Source organism: Schistocerca cancellata, chromosome 4, assembly GCF_023864275.1.
Source record: "Schistocerca cancellata isolate TAMUIC-IGC-003103 chromosome 4, iqSchCanc2.1, whole genome shotgun sequence".
Lineage (NCBI taxonomy): Eukaryota > Metazoa > Arthropoda > Insecta > Orthoptera > Acrididae > Schistocerca > Schistocerca cancellata.
Window position 1 is genome coordinate 871,990,228 of NC_064629.1, and position 20,872 is coordinate 872,011,099.

The following is a 20,872-nucleotide window of genomic DNA, read 5'->3' on the forward strand; positions in this document are numbered from 1 at the left end:
TATTTCCTGGCCAATTTTAGTGTCGTCAGCAAAGATGAAAACTAATTTTTAGAAGGAATCTACTGAAATGTGTACTTTTCAGTTAAAAATTATCTGTCTTGAGTCCAAGTGTTTGTTTATCTTGGAGAAATTGTGTCGCGTGAGCTGACTTTTTAGTGCAATGACATCCGGAAAAAGGGTAGTAGCAGTACGTAGATTTTACACAGAGACAGCTTCGGGTAGTGGTATAGCACATGTTTAGTTAAACGTAGGATAAGTTAGATAGGGACTGGACCTGTTGTGTACGGGTACATGGGGACTGGCCACCGTTCAGAAACCGTCATAATTCGTTATCTGGAGTCGACAGGCTGCAGGGTGCTGACCTGGGATCGTGGTGGCGTTGAGGCAGCTGCAGCGAGACTTACGGCACTTCTGACACCTCTGGCGTCGCCTGGGAACCCCTACGTCGCAACTCTTTCCGATGACCTAATCTAGACGCTGCGCACCTCAGGAGGAATAGCGAACAGTAGCTCCAACTCGAGTCTCTGGTACCATGGATGTCTTTTACGCTTTAAGGACGTGTTTAAGGTTTTTTCTACTGCGGAGAGCACATATGAGGCGACACGGAGCACTTTGTCCCTTGTGACTGGAACAGAGTGTGGGCTTATGGGTCATTGGAAGATCAGGGGCTAGGAAAGTGAGTGCACTGGTTGTAGCAGGCTGTAATTCGTGGCTCATGTAGCCACGAATGACGCGTAGTACCTGGTTTCAGATACTATTCTCATTTTCAACAGGCTGGCTGAAAAGGTAGAGCCTAATAGCCGTACATGCATGGTGAAGGCTGTGGTGTCACCGCCAGGCACCACACTTGCTAGGTGGTAGCCTTTAAATCGGCCGCGGTCCGTTAGTATACGTCGGACCCGCGTGTCGCCACTATCAGTGATTGCAGACCGGGCGCCGCCACACGGCAGGTCTAGAGAGACTTCCTAGCACTCGCCCCAGTTGTACAGCCGACTTTGCTAGCGATGGTTCACTGACAAAATACGCTCTCATTTGCCGAGACGATAGTTAGCATAGCCTTCAGCTACGTCATTTGCTACGACCTAGCAAGGCGCCATTACCAGTTACTATTGATGCTGTAAAACATGTGCCGTCAAGAGCGATGTACGCCATTTATGGATTAAAGTTAAGTATTCCACAGCTACGTCCTTTTTTGCTAGTCTAATTTCCTTGACCTGTTCCAGACCTCAGGCCAGCCTGCGTGAGCTAAAACGCGTGCCTTTCGGCTTCCTCTAGTAGTACCGGGTTGGCTCTCTTGCCAACCCACAACAAAGGCTGAGTCAGCGTTTTGTAGCATCTTTCTCAGCACTGATCACGCTTCTCTTAATCTATATCTATAATCTAAAAACGACTGTGAAGTGCATGGCTGAGGGTACTTCCCAGTGTACCTTTTGTTAGAGCTTCTTTTAGTTCTACTCGAACATTGATCGTGGGAAGAATGAGTGGTTAAATGATAGCTCGTACTATCTCAGATGCAGAAATCTTGTCACCAGACATTAGCCATCTGCGCTCTGTGTTCAGAAGCAGACTCGTCATGTATTACGACCAGCACGCTTTAAACATCACGAGCAGCTAGAATATGGTTTCTTGCCTTGTGTTGACGGTCTCTCCTTCAACATTAGCTATCTCTTCAAGAAACGCAGAATAAAATGTGCCTTGCGTCCTCCGGCGCGAATGCAAACGATTGTGGTTTTCGTAAAAGACAACCTAGGTTTAAGAAGTAACCAGACGTGACAGATACCAGACTATGTCATCCAGAAAAATCTGCTGTTGCCGACCACTGTCTTGATAACGGACAGGGCATGAACTAGGGCGATATTAAGATCGTCTTGTCCGCCTACACCTCCTGGGACTCCTTTGTTATGGAAGTGGTCGAAATACAGCAAATGACTTGATGGGTAGCCGATCGCAGATTAATGAATTGCACGAGATCACGCCGATGGGTGATTGTAACCAAGGCAGCTAGGTCGGCTACCAACATCTTGCCAGCGCCTGCGTTGGGGTTGGCGGCTTATGGCCAGGCTTCTCCGAGCCGCGCGTGCGGAGTCCATGACTTGCTTTTTCATAAAGAGGCTATGGATATCAAAGTCCTAAGCGGTTAAGTTATAGTCCTGCCATATGGCACCTATGATTTCCTATCCAATCAGTATATAAGTAGAATTTTCTGACGCTAACAGAATTAAACAACAAGCCAGCAGGGCGTTGGTGAAAGAGAGAATCCGTTCTACAAGGAAAGAATTACGTAGACTCTCGAGAAGTCCTTCCATTCATCTGAATATCGGGTCACGTTCATCAGAGGGTTCCTGGTAATGAGTGAACGGTGTTGGACGCGGCAGCTGGACGTGCTGCATAAAATTTCAAGTTCCATTGTGTTACACGTCCACCTTCTCAATAAGATAAATCATGCAGACAAGTTGCGTTTAATTTATAGAGTAACCACTAGGTAATGCCACGATAACAGTGTTGGAGAAGTGACTAGAACTCTAGCCCTCTCCTAAGATCTTGCCCAACAGAGACTTTATTACTGGCACTCAGCAGAGTGTTTTAAAATTTCCAAGTGAAACAGCTGAAGAAATAAGGCAAGGGACTTGCATGGGAAGGATGCCAACACCTAAGCAGAACGCCACTACTCAGGAGAAGAAAACATTTCGATCTTTAAGAGAAGACACATATACAGAAATTTTATTTGCTGACTAGGGCAACGCCGCTGCTCTTCTGTCTGTGATACCTTATTTTTGGCACTATGACTGATTTATTGCAGGACTTAGCGTATCGTCGTGTCCAGAATGGGTCCTACGGATACAGCACAAGGGAATACTCGTACATCACTCTCCAACGCTCCACCTACTTTACAAACCATCAGAAAAAGAGCTTATGCGTACAACCACCGTTTCCACCGAGACTTCGTGGCCTACCAAATATATATAAACAACATGTTTCGCTTCACACTTACCAATATTGGAATCTCAACATACTACCTAGCAAAACATTCGGCGTCTCTTTTGAGCCCTTTGGTTGCGAGATGTGGAAACTACATTTGAAATTCTGCAGACTTTATATTGTACCTCAAGCATTTGGTCCTGAAACCAAATGATTTTCGATGTAATCTCTTTTTTCACAGGTGTACCTTTGATGATACATTTGGAATTTATAAGAACTAAACTGGAAGAAGGCATTATACACTCCTGGAAATCGAAATAAGAACACCGTGAATTCATTGTCACAGGAAGGGGAAACTTTATTGACACATTCCCGGGGTCAGATACATCACATGATCACACTGACAGAACCACAGGCACATAGACACAGGCAACAGAGCATGCACAATGTCGGCACTAGTACAGTGTATATCCACCTTTCGCAGCAATGCAGGCTGCTATTCTCCCATGGAGACGATCGTAGAGATGCTGGATGTAGTCCTGTGGAACGGCTTGCCATGCCATTTCCACCTGGCGCCTCAGTTGGACCAGCGTTCGTGCTGGACGTGCAGACCGCGTGAGACGACGCTTCATCCAGTCCCAAACATGCTCAATGGGGGACAGATGCGGAGATCTTGCTGGCCAGGGTAGTTGACTTACACCTTCTAGAGCACGTTGGGTGGCACGGGATACATGCGGACGTGCATTGTCCTGTTGGAACAGCAAGTTCCCTTGCCGGTCTAGGAATGGTAGAACGATGGGTTCGATGACGGTTTGGATGTACCGTGCACTATTCAGTGTCCCCTCGACGATCACCAGTGGTGTACGGCCAGTGTAGGAGATCGCTCCCCACACCATGATGCCGGGTGTTGGCCCTGTGTGCCTCGGTCGTATGCAGTCCTGATTGTGGCGCTCACCTGCACGGCGCCAAACACGCATACGACCATCATTGGCACCAAGGCAGAAGCGACTCTCATCGCTGAAGACGACACGTCTCCATTCGTCCCTCCATTCACGCCTGTCGCGACACCACTGGAGGCGGGCTGCACGATGTTGGGGAGTGAGCGGAAGACGGCCTAACGGTGTGCGGGACCGTAGCCCAGCTTCATGGAGACGGTTGCGAATGGTCCTCGCCGATACCCCAGGAGCAACAGTGTCCCTAATTTGCTGGGAAGTGGCGGTGCGGTCCCCTACGGCACTGCGTTGGATCCTACGGTCTTGGCGTGCATCCGTGCGTCGCTGCGGTCCGGTCCCAGGTCGACGGGCACGTGCACCTTCCGCCGACCACTGGCGACAACATCGATGTACTGTGGAGACCTCACGCCCCACGTGTTGAGCAATTCGGCGGTACGTCCACCCGGCCTCCCGCATGCCCACTATACGCCCTCGCTCAAAGTCCGTCAACTGCACATACGGTTCACGTCCACGCTGTCGCGGCATGCTACCAGTGTTAAAGACTGCGATGGAGCTCCGTATGCCACGGCAAACTGGCTGACACTGACGGCGGCGGTGCACAAATGCTGCGCAGCTAGCGCCATTCGACGGCCAACACCGCGGTTCCTGGTGTGTCCGCTGTGCCGTGCGTGTGATCATTGCTTGTACAGCCCTCTCGCAGTGTCCGGAGCAAGTATGGTGGGTCTGACACACCGGTGTCAATGTGTTCTTTTTTCCATTTCCAGGAGTGTACATGTCTAAATACATGTGCTCATACAGGTGTACTTTTTATTCTACCTCCAAAATTATGAACAAAAAACAGGTGTTCCTAGCGCTTTTGCGACGGAAAGTGTAGAAAAGTGGAAACCTCTCTTTACAAGATGTTACAGGTGCCTTGAGTCACAGTGTGTTTCGTATAGGAACACACAACGACCTGTATTTACAAGTTACAAGGTCTCATCATCCATCTCAACATAGCGGCGTAATATGGACGCTGGTTCATGTAGCTGGAGGTATATCAAAGAATTTGTCAGCTGAGCTTAACCATTGCAGTTCTGTATTTACAACTACTCCCACAAGTAAATTCACCATGAATTTTGACAAGCATGTGTGAAACATCACAACCAACCAGAAGATACCAAGAACTTCACTACGATGTTTTTTCCTCCCTTATGTTGGAGATGTGTTCTCCAGAATGTCCCTTCAAGAAACACATTATGAAATGTGTCTTGCGTCCTTCGGCGCAAGTGCAAACGATACTGGATTCCGTGAAAGAAGAGATCTAAGAAGACTGTGAATATACAAAATCCCGTGTCAGTGTGAGATATCGTACATCGGCCAGGTGTGTCGCAATACGTGACAGATGCGATGCACATAGACGCCACACCAGCAGGCCAGCGAGAAAACTCTTCTGCTACTGACCACTGTCTCGATACTGGACACGGCATCAACTACGGGAGACGTAGAGCCTCTCCTTCGCCTCCACCTACTGGGATTCATTCATCAAAGAAGCGGTCTAAATACATACTGTAGCGTGTGGTGAATGTGATAAAAGATATAAGATGAGATTAATTACATCTAATTGGCTGTCCTCTATGAGATCACTTCCTAATCAGCAGGGAAAAGAAATCTTACCTGCAGGTCTTCTGTCCCCTGGTGAATCTAAGGTAGAATGAGTGATTTGAAAAGGGAATATGGGAAGGCTACAAACCAATATCAGGAGAGCAGTTACTTAATGGAATAATTACAAATAGAATTCTTAGAAACACATTTAAATTAGAAGTAGCCTTCTTACAGGATGGGATGTCATACATCAATAATTCTGGATTACTCGTCGGATAACCAATCCTCTGTAGGAAAGACAAGTCGTAAGTAAAAAACAATTGAACAAGAAATTAAACAGGGGTGGGTTATAATAAAACTTTTACTGCTTCAGAGGGCCATCATGAAAAACGAATGATCATAGGACAATGTGACTTTGTGAAAATATTTGTAAGGTTATGCGGAAGAGAAGTAACTGCACTAGAGACAGCTCTACCGCTGCCCATAACATCTTTGGTGGGATGTTGACTACCTCCATGTCATCTCAACCTTAACGTGTGTTAGTGTCCCATTGATAAACTCTGTCCTAAAAGTAACGCCACAGCCAGAGGTCACACGGGTTCAAATCTGGTGATCTTAGTGAGCACGCAGTTTGTAACGATCGGGAAATGATTCGGTTTTCTCCAAATTTATGAGGGTTGGAACTTTAATAGTGGCAACTATTTATTTACAGCTCGTACAAAATAGATATGTGTTTCAAAGCTTTACTCACCTTCAAAGTAGTCACCAGCATTGTGTATAACTCGTTGCCAGCGATGTGGAAGTCGTAGGATACTCTTAGCAGTGCCAGTTGTGTTGACAGTTCGAGCGGCGAGGTCAATTGCCCGACGAATTTGTAGCAGTTCTGAAGCGAAGGCCGTGAAGTGTTTCCTTCAGTTTAGAAATCGAGTTGAACTTATGAGGGCTTAAGTCAGGGGAGTGCAGTGGGTGGTATAGCACTTAGCAGCCCCATCAGTCAAACAAATCAGTAACAGCTTGCACTGTACGTGCTTGAGCATTGTCCTGCAAAATGATAGTCAGGTCCTCAAGAAAGTGTCACCACTTCTGTCTCTAAGCTGGCCGTAGGTTGTGTTTCAAAAATGAACAGCATAGAGACAGAAGTGATGACACTTTCTGCAGGACCTGACCATCATTTTGCAGGACAATACTCAAGCACGTACAGTGCAAGCCGTTACTGATTTGTTTGACTGATGGGGTTGCTAAGTGCTATACCACCTACTGCACTCCCCTGACATAAGCCCTAGTGAGTTCAACTCGATTTCTAAACTGAGCCCGCATCTCGTGGTCGTGCGGTAGCGTTCTCGCTTCCTACGCCCGGGTTCCCAGGTTCGATTCCCGGCGGGGTCAGGGATTTTCTCTGCCTCGTGATGGCTGGGTGTTGTGTGATGTCCTTAGGTTAGTTAGGTTTAAGTAGTTCTAAGTTCTAGGGGACTGATGACCTAAGATGTTAGGTCCCATAGTGCTCAGAGCCATTTTTTTCTAAACTGAGGGAAACATTTCACGGCATTCGATTTAGAACTGCTACAAATTCGTTTGGCAGTAGACCGCACCGGTCGAACTGTCAACACAACTGGCACTGCTAAAAGTGTCCTACGACTTCCACATCGCTGGCAACGGGTTATATACAATGCTGGTGACTACTCTGAAGGTGAGTAAAACTTTGAAACACGTATCTATTTTGTACGAGCTGTAAATAAATAGTTGCCACTATTAAAGTTGCAACCCTCGTATTACGGAGTAACCGAGTGACTCCAATAGCAACGTGAGGTGGAGCTCCATCGTGCATCAAAGCAAATGAGTCGAAAACACCTCCTTCTCGTAGAGAAGAGATCACATGTTGGTTAAGCAGATCCGAGTAATGAGTGCCGTTCATACAACGTGACCTTGGTCCTATGGGTTCAGGTTCCTCCTACGTCGGCGTACCAGTACCAGCGCCTAAAGGCAAGTCATGACCAAAACGTTACTAATAACACAAATCATGCAGCGCACATTCTGAACATCATTTCTATAAAGTTATGTACCTATAGGGTAAATAGTTTCACACTGGCTCAACTAGCGAAAACTTAATTACAACCACGCTGTAGATCGTCCAGCCCAGAGAGAGGTGAAATGTGAGAATCTATCAGAAGTAACGTACACTAGGCATAGTACTTGGCCATGAGAGACGCGAGATATGACCAAAAAGGGCGACAGCGTAGCAATTCCTACCTCTCGGCGGCTGCGTGGTGCAGACAGCTTGCGGTGCAAACTGCTCGCTCACGTAATTACAGCAAGCGATGAGGATCCGTGAAGAGTCCTGCAGATTGAAAGAAATTCTACCAATTTAATTTTACACCCGACTATTCTAAAGTAAGGGAAGCCAGTTCATGTTAATTAAAAATGGCAGCAATTTCCACACCAACGATAGACAGGATTCCATTGACGAGGTGCTCCACCAAAGATCTTCCACCACTTGGGCTTTTGCGACCGAGTGGGCTTTATAAGGAATCTTCAACTGAATGGGTTTCATAAAGAATCTGCAACTGAATGGGCTCAATCAAGAATTTGCAACCGATTAGGGGCAAGGGAGAAGATTTTATTGCCTTAGTGCACACAGCGCATCTTACCTGGGAGGGGAGGGAAACCGGCTGGGTGGAGGGAAGTCAGTAGGAGAAGCGATGGTGATGATGTTTGGTTTGTGGGAAGCTCAACTGCGCTGTCATCAGCGCCTGTACAAAATCCCAATTTTTACACAATCCAATTCTTTTACACAGTCCAGTCTAGCCACTGTCACGAATGATCATGAAGATGAAATGATGAGGACAACACACACTCAGTCCTCGGGCAGAGAAAATCCCCAACCCGGCCGGGAATCGAACCCGGACCCCCGTGATCAAGAGGCGTCAGCGCTAGCCACGAGCTGCGGACGAGGGGAAGGGAGGCAATGCTGACCGATCCGGCGGCTTTTCCGCTGGAGGTTTTGCGAAGAATCCCTGGCGGTTAGATTGGACATCCTGTGGTGGCGTCAGGTGTACGACTGCTTTCTTAAATTAACTGATCGGCCGATATTAAAATGAATTCACCACCAACATCCTATGGTGCTGCTTCTAGGCAACACACCATTGGGTGCAGAAGGCCGTGGAAAATCGATAATATTATGTAAATTTGTCTTTTATGTGTTCGGAATCATTAAATATTGACGCAGTCAGACCATGATTACCATAACTGCATTTGTAATCTAACTTTCAGTATGAATCTGTGATCGGAAATATTATTTTTTAATTAATAAAGTACGCTTCCTTTGTGAGGACTTGGACCACACAGCTGTTGAAACATCTCCCAGTGTGGGCGATACATCGTGGCCAAATCTCAGGACTAGAGCATAACAAACGACTTAACGAACACAGAATTTTAGCTGAGCAATTCACGGCACCCAGGACCAGCTCACATAGCCACGTTTGTTAGCACTCCGCTTCCGGGATTCGGGCAGGAGTGCCGGCCTCAGATCGAATCCGTCTGACGGGTTGACGATGAGTTCTGGTGTGCCGACCAGCCTGGATATGGTTTTTAGGCGGTTTTCCACATCTGACCATGTGATACTGGGCTGGTACCCAAGTCCTGCCACAGTTACACGTTCCGAAAACATTTAGAAAATGTTCACACACTCTCTCGTGGGTAATACTGCAAGCCGACAGTGTGGGGGTACTCATATTCCTCCCCGGAGTGAACAGTTGGCGACTCGAATGGTATCCGGCAAGCTCCGAAATTAACCTTGCCAAATCCAATAGTAACGATGCCAACGCCGCATAGACAAAGGCAAAAGAAAAAGAAGAATGTGTGGGACCCAACATTGGCGACACCATGGCATTATCGGGCGCAGGGAAACGAATGCAAAAAGATTACGCAGATGGGGAATCGAAGTCAGGACAATTCGGCCAGGTCTCAACACGTTGCCCACGCACGTATGGTGGCGTCCGCGGCTTGGGCCCGGGCTATCACACGCCACGCATGTGAAGCCCGCGGTTCGTTCCTCCGGTAGGGTGCTCTGGATGTCAACATCCTCATTTCATGAGGTTACAACCTCGCCTCGTGGCGCCTACACTGTCCTAGGGAATCAACGTATAAATCTGGGCACCATAGTCACACCTGAAGATAACGAGCAGCTGCGTCGTAGAAATATTGTGCAGTTTCCACAACGCCATTCGACAGTTATTACGTCGAGAAAACCCCAAAAACCCAAACAGCACAATACGATAATATCTAGTGAGATTATTGCAGATTCTGAAAGCTAACTAATCTCGGTGAAAATAAGTGTTAAATGTGAATCAAACACGGTAAAGGTGTGCTTCTGTAGACACCATGTCTCAGCGGCAGTGGCGGAACAATTCAGGGAAATCTTGGAGAGTGTCACGTGTAAATTTCCTGATCGTGGTTTAGTACTATGGGGAGATTTCAACTTATCAGCTATTAGACACAAATTATTAGCGCGGGTGGCAGATACAGGGATTCGTATGATATTGTTCTTGCCTTGTCTAAAAATGTTCTTGAAGAATTAGATAAAGAACCGTCTCAGACGTCCTTGCTACAAACAGGCCCCAAATTTTCGAGTTATTTGACAGGGTAGCAATGATCGAAAGGCCTTCATAGCATCACTGATTGCTGATGTTAACAGGTATGTAAGCGAAGTTAGGAAGATAACGTAGTGAGTGCGACAGGAATCAAATTTATGCTTACCTAAGCAGTCGACGTCTAACATCTGCCGCTAAGATGGAAAATTTCCAGTAAAAATGGATAAAGTTCAAGAAAACTCCTTAGGCAGGCATATGTTGGGCAAAGCTGTGATGGATGGGAAGCACACCCGCGTTCTGCCGTACGCGGCGCTGCGTGGAGGGGTGGTGGGGAGGGGCGGGTTGCTGTCTGCTGGATGCGAACTGTGGACCATCAGATGTCCTGTGGCCTCCGTCGGGCGCGGAGGTCGCTTTGGGTGGGGGCTGTGCTTTTACTTGACTGAGTGCTGGGTCCCAGGCTTTGCTGAGGTTGAACCCGGCGTCTCTGTTGATCAGCCCATCAGCTACACGTATTTCAATCGCCTCCTTCAGAACACAGTCCCAAAAAGACGAGGCCTGCCGTAAAACTTCTGTTTGCGCGTACTCCATAGTATCTCCAGTATCCATGTAATGTTCCGCAACCGCAGATTTTGTAGGCTGCTTCAGTTCAGTGTGCCTTCTGTGTTCCTGGCATACGTTTAGCTGATGGGCTGATCAACAGAGACGCCGGGTTCAACCTCGGGGTGGGGAGCTATCAGAGTATAAAGGGGAGGAGATTCAGCGGAGACGCTCAGTCTGGAGGTATCACCTGAAGATGACGGCAAGGAACGCTGTCAAAATATCGTGGTTTGAAAATGACTGCACCCGGCTGGTGATCCAAGAACAGTACAAACAATACACAAGATACCTAAACAACATCCGACCAACAATGAACTTAGATGTAAAAAAAACTGAATGAACATAGCAGTAGAGGTTCTAACTAATAAAATTAAAACGGCTGCAAAATGAGCATCAATAATAACCATCGTTCCAGAACCATACCATGAAACATTTCCATCACTACTAGAAGAGTTTAAAACACAAAGAAATAGATATAGAAGACGATGGCACCAATTCCACAACCGCAGACACGAAATGAAGAAACTCTCCAGAGAGCTACACAAAATAGTAACAGAATGGCGTCGACAAACATGGTAAAATAAAATGGCAGCCTTCGTCTTGCACAACAGAGACGAATGGAAATTAGTTAGAAATATCAGAAAACAACCAACACCCCACGCAGCAATTAACGGGCCTCTTCGACACATTGGGAAAAGCAGAACTCTTCACCGAAGAATACAATCAACAAATGTCCCTACCGAATAACAAACAACCAAATTTATACCAAAGACAAAACGAAGATGACAGAATCCAACACCTTCTACAGCAATTCCGAGACACACCTTCAATAGCAATAAAGAAACTAATATCTAAAACGAAAAACACAGCCCCAGGCGCCGACCAAATATCCAACATCCACTTAAAGAATTTACCAAGAAAATCCATATTTTTACCAACACGAATAATCAACAGTTGTTTAATAATGGAATACTTTCCGGACAACTGGAAAACAGCAAAAATTGTTCCCATACCAAAACCGGGGAAAAACCCGTCGGACGCAACAAACCACAGACCAATAAGCTTACTACCCACGTTAGCAAAAGTCCTCGAATGAATAATTCTAAAACGAGTACAACACTAACAGAACAGAACATAATGCGTCCAGAACAATTCGGCTTCACCTCCAAATTATCAGGAGAACTTCAATTAATCAGAATTACCAAACACGTCCAGAACAACTTTAACCTAAGCAAATCCACAGCATCGGTATTTTTTTACATATCAAAAGCTTACGGCGGAGTATGGAAAGAAAACCTAATAGTCAAACTCCACCAGATAACACTCATTCCAGACTGCTACATAAAAATCATTGTCTGATTCCCACAAAATAGACAGTTCTTCGTCACAATTCAAGGCAAAAGATGACCCATCAAAACTCCTGAAGCAGGAATTCCACAAGGATCCGTCTTTTCACCCACACTCTTTAACTTATATATCAACGATTTGCCTGCTCTGCCGAATGTAACGTTAAGCTTATATGCAGATGATACAGCTTTCCTTACATCTGGACGTAACATCGATATAATAATAGCAAGACCGCAAAGACAAATCGACATAATGGAAACATGGGCACAACGGAACAAAATCATCTTCATCGCAACAAAAACAGCAGCAGTATTCTTCACAATAAAGAGAAAACCAAGATTAAGAACACAACTTTAAGTAGCTGATCAAAACATACCATGGAATACAAAGACCAAATTTCTCGGAATACAGCTCGACCAAGCACTAACGTTCAAAGAAAATGCTACAGAACAGAAGAGGACAGCGCAAAAAATGATGAACAACCTAATACCTTTCTTTAAAAGTAGAGAATTAAATACGAAAACAAAAATACAACTATACAAATCTACAATCCAACCAACAATCTTATATGGAGCAGCAGCATGGAGAACTACCTGGAGAACTAATATTAAACAAACGCAAATTTTACAAAATATGTGCGTGAGATGGTCCCTCGCCGTACCTCGTTGGAAGAGGGTAACAGAAATCCACGAAGAACTAAATGAAAAGTATATCATAGAAAAAATCCAAGACCACGCTGAAAAACTCTTTCAAAAAATTGACGCATCTAGAGAACGTACTCCTCAACTTAGAAACGTCGCCACAATAGCACCACAACCATGGCATAAATACGAAGTCCCAAAATCAATAGTTACTGGCTAACACCACAAAAATTATTGGAAAATACAGTTAATTTCACGACGAAGACTACCATCCTGGACAAGAATTTTCAAAGAAAGCAATAGACAAAACTTTTAAGACAACAAAATATACAAAACGAAAATCTCCCAACAGGAAAGGTCAAATCAACAGAACAACTGAGGACCCAAACGAGAGCCAAAGTACTTCTGAATGTGTAAATAAAGAATGAGAAGAACCTACCTTTCCTAACCACAGACAAACAAGTAGAGACCGCCAAGGGCGGGTACACTTGGTAACAACACATGACAAAAAAAATTCCTCAGTTGCGATAACCAGGCAGAATATCTTGCAAACTTTACCTTACCACCGCAGAACGTTCCATTCCTCGCAGTTCCTTTTTGCCGTGCCGTTCGTGGTCCATTGGTGGACTGAGGCGCGCCGCGACGCGACTCGCGCTTGGAGACGTGCTCTCCGCGTTTTTAACCGTCATCCTACGACGACCAATTGCATTCGTTACAAACAGTTGCGTGCACAGTGTCGTCGCGTTCTTTGGGATAGCAAAAAAGCTAGCTCGATTTCCTTTACTGTTTGTTTTAACAGTTTGACACCATCTTCTGTTGTATGGGCCACCCTCCGATAGCTGTCTGGGACGAAGGCCCTTTCCCCAGTTTCCGACCTGACAGTAGCAGATGTCATAGTGGACCCTACTGCTATCTCCAGCACCTTGGGCTGCTGTTTTGCGGAGACTTCGAGCTCCACCCACTATCACCCTGCCTGCCAACGTCGGAAACGAGTGGAGGAGGATCAGGCGATAACCTTCTCTTCTCAGTATCATGAGTGCTAGAATGCCGTTTTTACTGTGACGGAGGTAGATCATACTTTCACACTGATCCTCCACCCCAGGACCGGACGATGTTCACATTCAGTTGTTGCAGAACCTTTCTCTTGGCGGCAAGCAGTTCCTCCTTCATACGTACAATAGCATCGGGGCAGAGGGCACGTTTCGCAGACGCTGGTGCGGAACAGTTGTCATACCCATACCTAATCCCGGATAGGACAAACACCTTCCTTCTAGTTATCGCTCATTTCTCTCACCAGCTGTGTTTACAAGGTGATGAAACATACGATTCTTGCTTGGCTGGTAGGGTGGCTCGAGTCTCACAATTTACTAACCACTGCACAGTGTGGATTTCGAACGCGCCGTTCTGCGGTTGACCATCTCGTCACTTTGTCAACCCATGTCATGAATAGTTTTCTGCGGAAATACCAGACTGTGGCCGTGTTTTTCGTTTTGGAGGAAGCCTACGACACCTGCTGGAGGACTGATATCCTCTGTACTCTCTACACCAGGGACTTCCATTGCCTCATGCCCATTTCCTTCAGGAATTCTTAAAAGACCGAGTTTTCAAGCTACGTGTGGGTTCTGCCTTGTCGGACACCTTTATCCAGGAAAAAGGTGTGCCTCACGGTTCCGTCCTGAACGTCGTCCTCTCTGCTGTCGCCATTAACCCTATTATGGCCTGTCTCTCCCTGGGCATCTCCAGCTCCCTTTTCGTTGACGATTTTGTCATCTGTTGCAGTTCTCCACGGACTTCAGCGGCGTCTTCAGCGATGTCTCGACCGTCTTTACTCATGGAGCATCGACAATAGATTTCACTTTTCCACTGACAAAGCCGTTTTGTATGAATTTATGGCGACGTAACTGGTTTCTTCCCCCGTCTTTACTTCTTGGGTCTGTTGCTCATCCGTTCACTGAAACTACGAAATTCCTGGGCCTCATTCTCGATAGGAAACTTTCTTGGTCCTCCCAGGGGTCTTACCTGGCCGCCCACTGAACGCAGTCTCTAAATGTCCTACGTGTCCTCGGCGGTACTTCCTGGGGAGCGAATCGGAGCACCCTCCTCCGTTTTTATCTGCTCCTTGTCCGTTTGAAACTAGACTATGGGTATTTCGTTTATGCATTTGCACGTCCGACCCTCTTACACTGTCTCAGTACTATCCACCACCATGGCATCCGTTTAGCCATTGGCGCCTTTTGCACTAGCGTGGTTGAGAGTCTATACGCCGAAGCAGCCGAACTACCGCTGTTATACCGCCGTTACCTTCTCCTCAGCGGATACGCATGCCGATTGTCTACCATGCCTGGCCACCCATCCTGTGCCACCTCTTCGATGACTCCTTTGATCGTCATTATGGGGCGCGTCCCTCTTCTCTGTTACCTCCTGGAGTTCGCTTTCGGCTCTTGCTCCTGCAGCTACCCACCACTTTCCCGATGGATGTGAACCCTTCACCACCTTGGCTTCGTGCGGCGGATGGCACTGCTCCAGCCTCGCTCTATCGCAGTTAGTTTCACGCCCTCCGCACGAAACTTCGCGATAGTACCATTTTTTACACTGATAGCTCTCGGACTGACCATGGTGTAAGGTGTGCGTTCGTCATTGGCATCGACGATTTTCGGTATCGGCTTCCGGAACACTGCTCAGTATTTTCAGCAGAGCTCTTCGCCCTGTATCAGGCCACGCAGTACATCCGGCGACGCAGGCTTTTCAATTGCGTCATCTGCTCTGACTCTCTCAGTGCCCTTAGTGCAACGGGTACAGGAAAGCTCTCACTTACTCACTCTTGATGGAGCCACTGCGATGTTCATATGGGTTCCTGGTCACTTCTCTCTGAAGAAGAGGCTACTGCGTGTACAGTGTCGTCGCGTTCTTTGGGATAGCAAAAAAGCTAGCTTGATTTCCTTTACTGTTTCTTTTAACAGCTCGACACCATCTTCTATTGTATGGGCCACCCTCCGATAGCTGTCGGGGACCAAGGTCCTTTCCCCAATTTCCGACCTGACGGTAGCAGATGATGTCATAGTGGACCCTACTGCTATCTCCAGCACCTCGGGCTACTGTTTTGCGGAGATTTCGAACTCCACCCACTGTCACCCTGCCTGCCTGCATCGGAAACGAGTGGAGGAGGATCAGGCGATAACCTTCTCTTCTCAGTATCATGAGTGCTTAGAATGCCGTCTTTACTGTGAGTGAGGTAGATCACATTCCCACTTCCTCCTGATCCAGCGCTGCAGTCCTCGTACCTCGGCCTGCTAGCTCTTCCACTCCCTCCGATGTTCTCTGTATTGCCGTCTGTCAGCAGGTGGTGTCAATTTGGCATCACCACTTATCCTCTCTTCATCGGAACAAGCTCCGGGGAATTTAGCCTCTCCCATCGGGTTGGACGACGCCCTCTCGGCCCTCTCGCCGTGAGGGGATCATTTTAGCTAGGTTGTGTATTGTGCACTGTCTTTTTAGCCATCGCCTTTTGTTGACTGGTGCTCCCCCACCACTATGTGCTCATTGCCCTGACAGTTCACCATTGCCTGACGGAATGCCCTTTTTATTAACCACTTACGTACTCTTTTATGTTTGCCGTCTGAGTTATTGGCCGTTTTAGCGAACGACGTGCAGAGTGTCGACCGCGTTTTGCTTTTTAGCCGTCGTAGCAACATGGCGAAGGACAAAAAATGTTCAAATGTGTGTGAACTCCTAAGGGACTTACACACTACTTAAACTAACTTAATCTAACTTATTCTAAGAACAACACACACACACACACACACACACACACACACACACACACACACACACACATACACACATGCCCGAGGGAGGACTCGAACCTCCGGCGAGAGGGACCGCGCAATCCGTGACATGACGTCTCTAACCGCGCGGCGGCGTAGGAAATTAATCTTTAGTTCAGGGCCACTGTTTCTCTATGGCGTACTTTATGTACCTTTCTCCAAGTATCTGTTTTAGTTGTCTTTCCTTCCGTCGCTTGGGCTTAACGTGTAGTCGTTTTTAACTCCTTATTTTTCTTGGTGTTCTACGGTTCTGGCATGGGCGCGTGACGTTAGTTGTTTTTGCACCCTAAAACAAAACAAAACAAATTTACGTAGATGCTGATCCAGATCTAGTGGTTGATGCTACAAAAGAGGCGTCGTGCCGGAGGATGTGGTTTGTTGTTTAACACTGATAGCGTAAGAGTACGTTCCAAGAAAACTCAACCAACAAATTTCTTCCCCCTTGCAAGAGAGATTCAAGCTCACGCGCTGGCATTACCAACAAACAGTCGTTTTCCCCCGAACCATTAGCCACGGGAACAGGAAAGAGGGGAAGTGACAATTGTCCACGAAGTACGTTCCACAAAACAACGTAAGGTGACATGCAAAGTACAGATACAGATGTAGATGTACATGTACGTATGGATGTAGAAACAAAAAACGCATGTAATAATAATAAATATCGTCTCTGAAAAATCTGAAAGATCCCTTAATCGGGCAGGTAGGTTAGAAAATTTAAAAAGGGAAATGGATAGGTTAAAGTTAGATATAGTGGGAATTAGTGAAGTTCGGTGGCAGGAGGAACAAGACTTCTGGTCAGGTGACTATAGGGTTATAAACACAAAGTCAAATAGGGGTAATGCAGGAGTAGGTTTAATAATGAATAAAAAAAATAGGAATGGGGGTAAGCTACTACAAACAGCATAGTGAACGCATTATTGTGGCCAAGATAGATACGAAGCCCACACCTACTACAGTAGTACAAGTTTATATGCCAACTAGCTCTGCAGATGACGAAGAAATTGAAGAAATGTATGATGAAATAAAAGAAATTATTCAGATAGTGAAGGGAGACGAAAATTTAATAGTCATGGGTGACTGGAATTCGAGTGTAGGAAAAGGGAGAGAAGGATACGTAGTAGGTGAATATGGATTGGGGCTAAGAAATGAAAGAGGAAGCCGCCTGGTAGAATTTTGCACAGAGCACAACTTAATCATAGCTAACACTTGGTTTAAGATTCATGATATAAGGTTGTATACATGGAAGAACCCTGGAGATACTAAAAGGTATCAGATAGATTATATAATGGTAAGACAGAGATTTAGGAACCAGGTTTTAAATTGTAAGACAATTCCAGGGGCAGATGTGGACTCTGACCACAATCTATTGGTTATGAACTGTAGATTAAATCTGAAGAAACTGCAAAAAGCTGGGAATTTAAGGAGATGGGACCTGGATAAACTGAAAGAACCAGAGGTTGTACAGAGTTTCAGGGAGAGGATAACGGAACAATTGACAGGAACGGTGGAAAGAAATACAGTAGAAGAAGAATGGGTAGCTTTGAGGGATGAAGTAGTGAAGGCAGCAGAGTGTTTCAAAAATGACCGGTATATTTGAAACGGCAATAAAAACTAAACGAGCAGCGATAGAAATACACCGTTTGTTGCAATATGCTTGGGACAACAGTACATTTTCAGGCAGACAAACTTTCGAAATTACAGTAGTTACAATTTTCAACAACAGATGGCGCTGCGGTCTGGGAAACACTATAGTACGATATTTTACACATATCCACCATGCGTAGCAATAATATGGCGTAGTCTCTGAATGAAATTACCCGAAACCTTTGACAACGTGTCTGGCGGAATGGCTTCACATGCAGATGAGATGTACTGCTTCAGCTGTTCAATTGTTTCTGGATTCTGGCGGTACACCTGGTCTTTCAAGTGTCCCCACAGAAAGAAGTCACAGGGGTTCATGTCTGGCGAATAGGGAGGCCAATCCACGCCGCCTCCTGTATGTTTCTGATAGCCCCAAGCAATCACACGATCATCGAAATATTCATTCAGGAAATTAAAGACGTCGGCCGTGCGATGTGGCCGGGCACCATCTTGCATAAACCACGAGGTGTTCGCAGTGTCGTCTAAGGCAGTTTGTACCGCCACAAATTCACGAAGGATGTCCAGATAGCGTGATGAAGTAATCGTTTCGGATCTGAAAAATGGGCCAATGATTCCTTTGGAAGAAATGGCGGCCCGGACCAGTACTTTTTGAGGATGCAGGGACGATGGGACTGCAACATGGGGCTTTTCGGTTCCCCATATGCGCCAGTTCTGTTTATTGACGAAGCCGTCCAGGTAAAAATAAGCTTCGTCAGTAAACCAAATGCTTCCCACATGCATATCGCCGTCATCAATCCTGTGCACTATATCGTTAGCGAATGTCTCTCGTGCAGCAATGGTAGCGGCGCTGAGGGGTTGCCACGTTTGAATTTTGTATGGATAGAGGTGTAAACTCTGGCGCATGAGACGATACGTGGACGTTGGCGTCATTTGGACCGCAGCTGCAACACGGCGAACGGAAACCCGAGGCCGCTGTTGGATCACCTGCTGCACTAGCTGCGCGTTGCCCTCTGTGGTAGCCGTATGCGGTCGCCCTACCTTTCCAGCACGTTCATCCGTCACGTTCCCAGTCCGTTGAAATTTTTCAAACAGATCCTTTATTGTATCGCTTTTCGGTCCTTTGGTTACATTAAACCTCCGTTGAAAACTTCGTCTTGTTTCAACAACTCTGTGTTCTAGGCGGTGGAATTCCAACACCAGAAAAATCCTCTGTTCTAAGGAATAAACCATGTTGTCTACAGCACACTTGCACGTTGTGAACAGCACACGCTTACAGCAGAAAGACGACGTACAGAATTGCGCACCCACAAACTGCGTTGTCTTCTATATCTTCCACATCACTTGCAGCGCCATCTGTTGTTGAAAATTGTAACTACTGTAATTTCGACAGTTTGTCCGCCTGAAAATGTACTGTTGTCCCAAGCATATTGCAACAAACGGTGTATTTCTATCGCTGCTCGTTTAGTTTTTATTGCCGTTTGAAATATACCGGTCATTTTTGAAACACCCTGTAGGTAAAAAGACGAGGGCTAATAGAAATCCTTGGGTAACAGAAGAAATATTGAATTTAATTGATGAAAGGAGAAAATATAAAAATGCAGTAAATGAAGCAGGCAAAAAGGAATACAAACGTCTCAAAAATGAGATCGACAGGAAGTGCAAAATGGCTAAGCAGGGATGGCTAGAGGACAAATGTAAGGATGTAGAGGCTTATCTCACCAGGGGTAAGATAGATACTGCCTACAGGAAAATTAAAGAGACCTTTGGAGATAAGAGAAACACTTGTATGAACATCAAGAGCTCAGATGGAAACCCATTTCTAAGCAAAGCAGGGAAAGCAGAAAGGTGGACGGAGTATATAGAGGGTCTATACAAGGGCGATGCACTTCAGGACAATATTATGGAAATGGAAGAGGATGTAGATGAAGATGAAATGGGAGATAAGATACTGCGTGAAGAGTTTGACAGAGCACTGAAAGACCTGAGTCGAAACAACGCCCCCGGAGTAGACAACATTCCATTGGAACTACTGACGGCCTTGGGAGAGCCAGTCCTGACAAAACTCTACCGTCTGGTGAGCAAGATGTATGAAACAGGCGAAATACCCTCAGACTTCAAGAAGAATATAATAATTCCAATCCCAAAGAAAGCAGGTGTTGACAGATGTGAAAATTACCGAACAATCAGTTTAATAAGCCACAGCTGCAAAATACTAACACGAATTCTTTACAGACGAATGGAAAAACTAGTAGAAGCCGACCTCGGGGAAGATCAGTTTGGATTCCGTAGAAATACTGGAACACGTGAGGCAATACTGACCGTACGACTTACCTTAGAAGAAAGATTAAGGAAAGGCAAACCTACGTTTCTAGCATTTGTAGACTTAGAAAAAGCTTTTGACAATGTTGACTGGAATACTCTTTTTCAAATTCTAAAGGTGGCAGGGGTAAAATACAGGGAGCGAAAGGCTATTTACAATTTGTACAGAAACCAGATGGCAGTTATAAGAGTCGAGGGACATGAAAGGGAAGCAGTGGTTGGGAAGGGAGTAAGACAAGGTTGTAGCCTCTCCCCGATGTTATTCAATCTGTATATTGAGCAAGCAGTAAAGGAAACAAAAGAAAAATTTGGAGTAGGTATTAAAATCCATGGAGAAGAAATAAAAACTTTGAGGTTTGCCGATGAAATTGTAGTTCTGTCAGAGACAGCAAAGGACTTGGAAGAGCAGTTGAACGGAATGGATGGTGTCTTGAAGGGAGGATATAAGATGAACATCAACAAAAGCAAAACGAGGATAATGGAATGTAGTCGAATTAAGTCGG

At 45.9% G+C, this 20,872-nt stretch overlaps 1 protein-coding gene across 1 annotated transcript in view; it reads left to right on the top strand.

Annotated features, from left to right (window-relative positions):
- LOC126184483 (dynein axonemal heavy chain 5) overlaps window positions 1-20,872 on the top strand; it is a 976,026-nt gene that overhangs the window by 163,241 nt on the left and 791,913 nt on the right. The gene's annotated exons all lie outside the window — the stretch shown is intronic.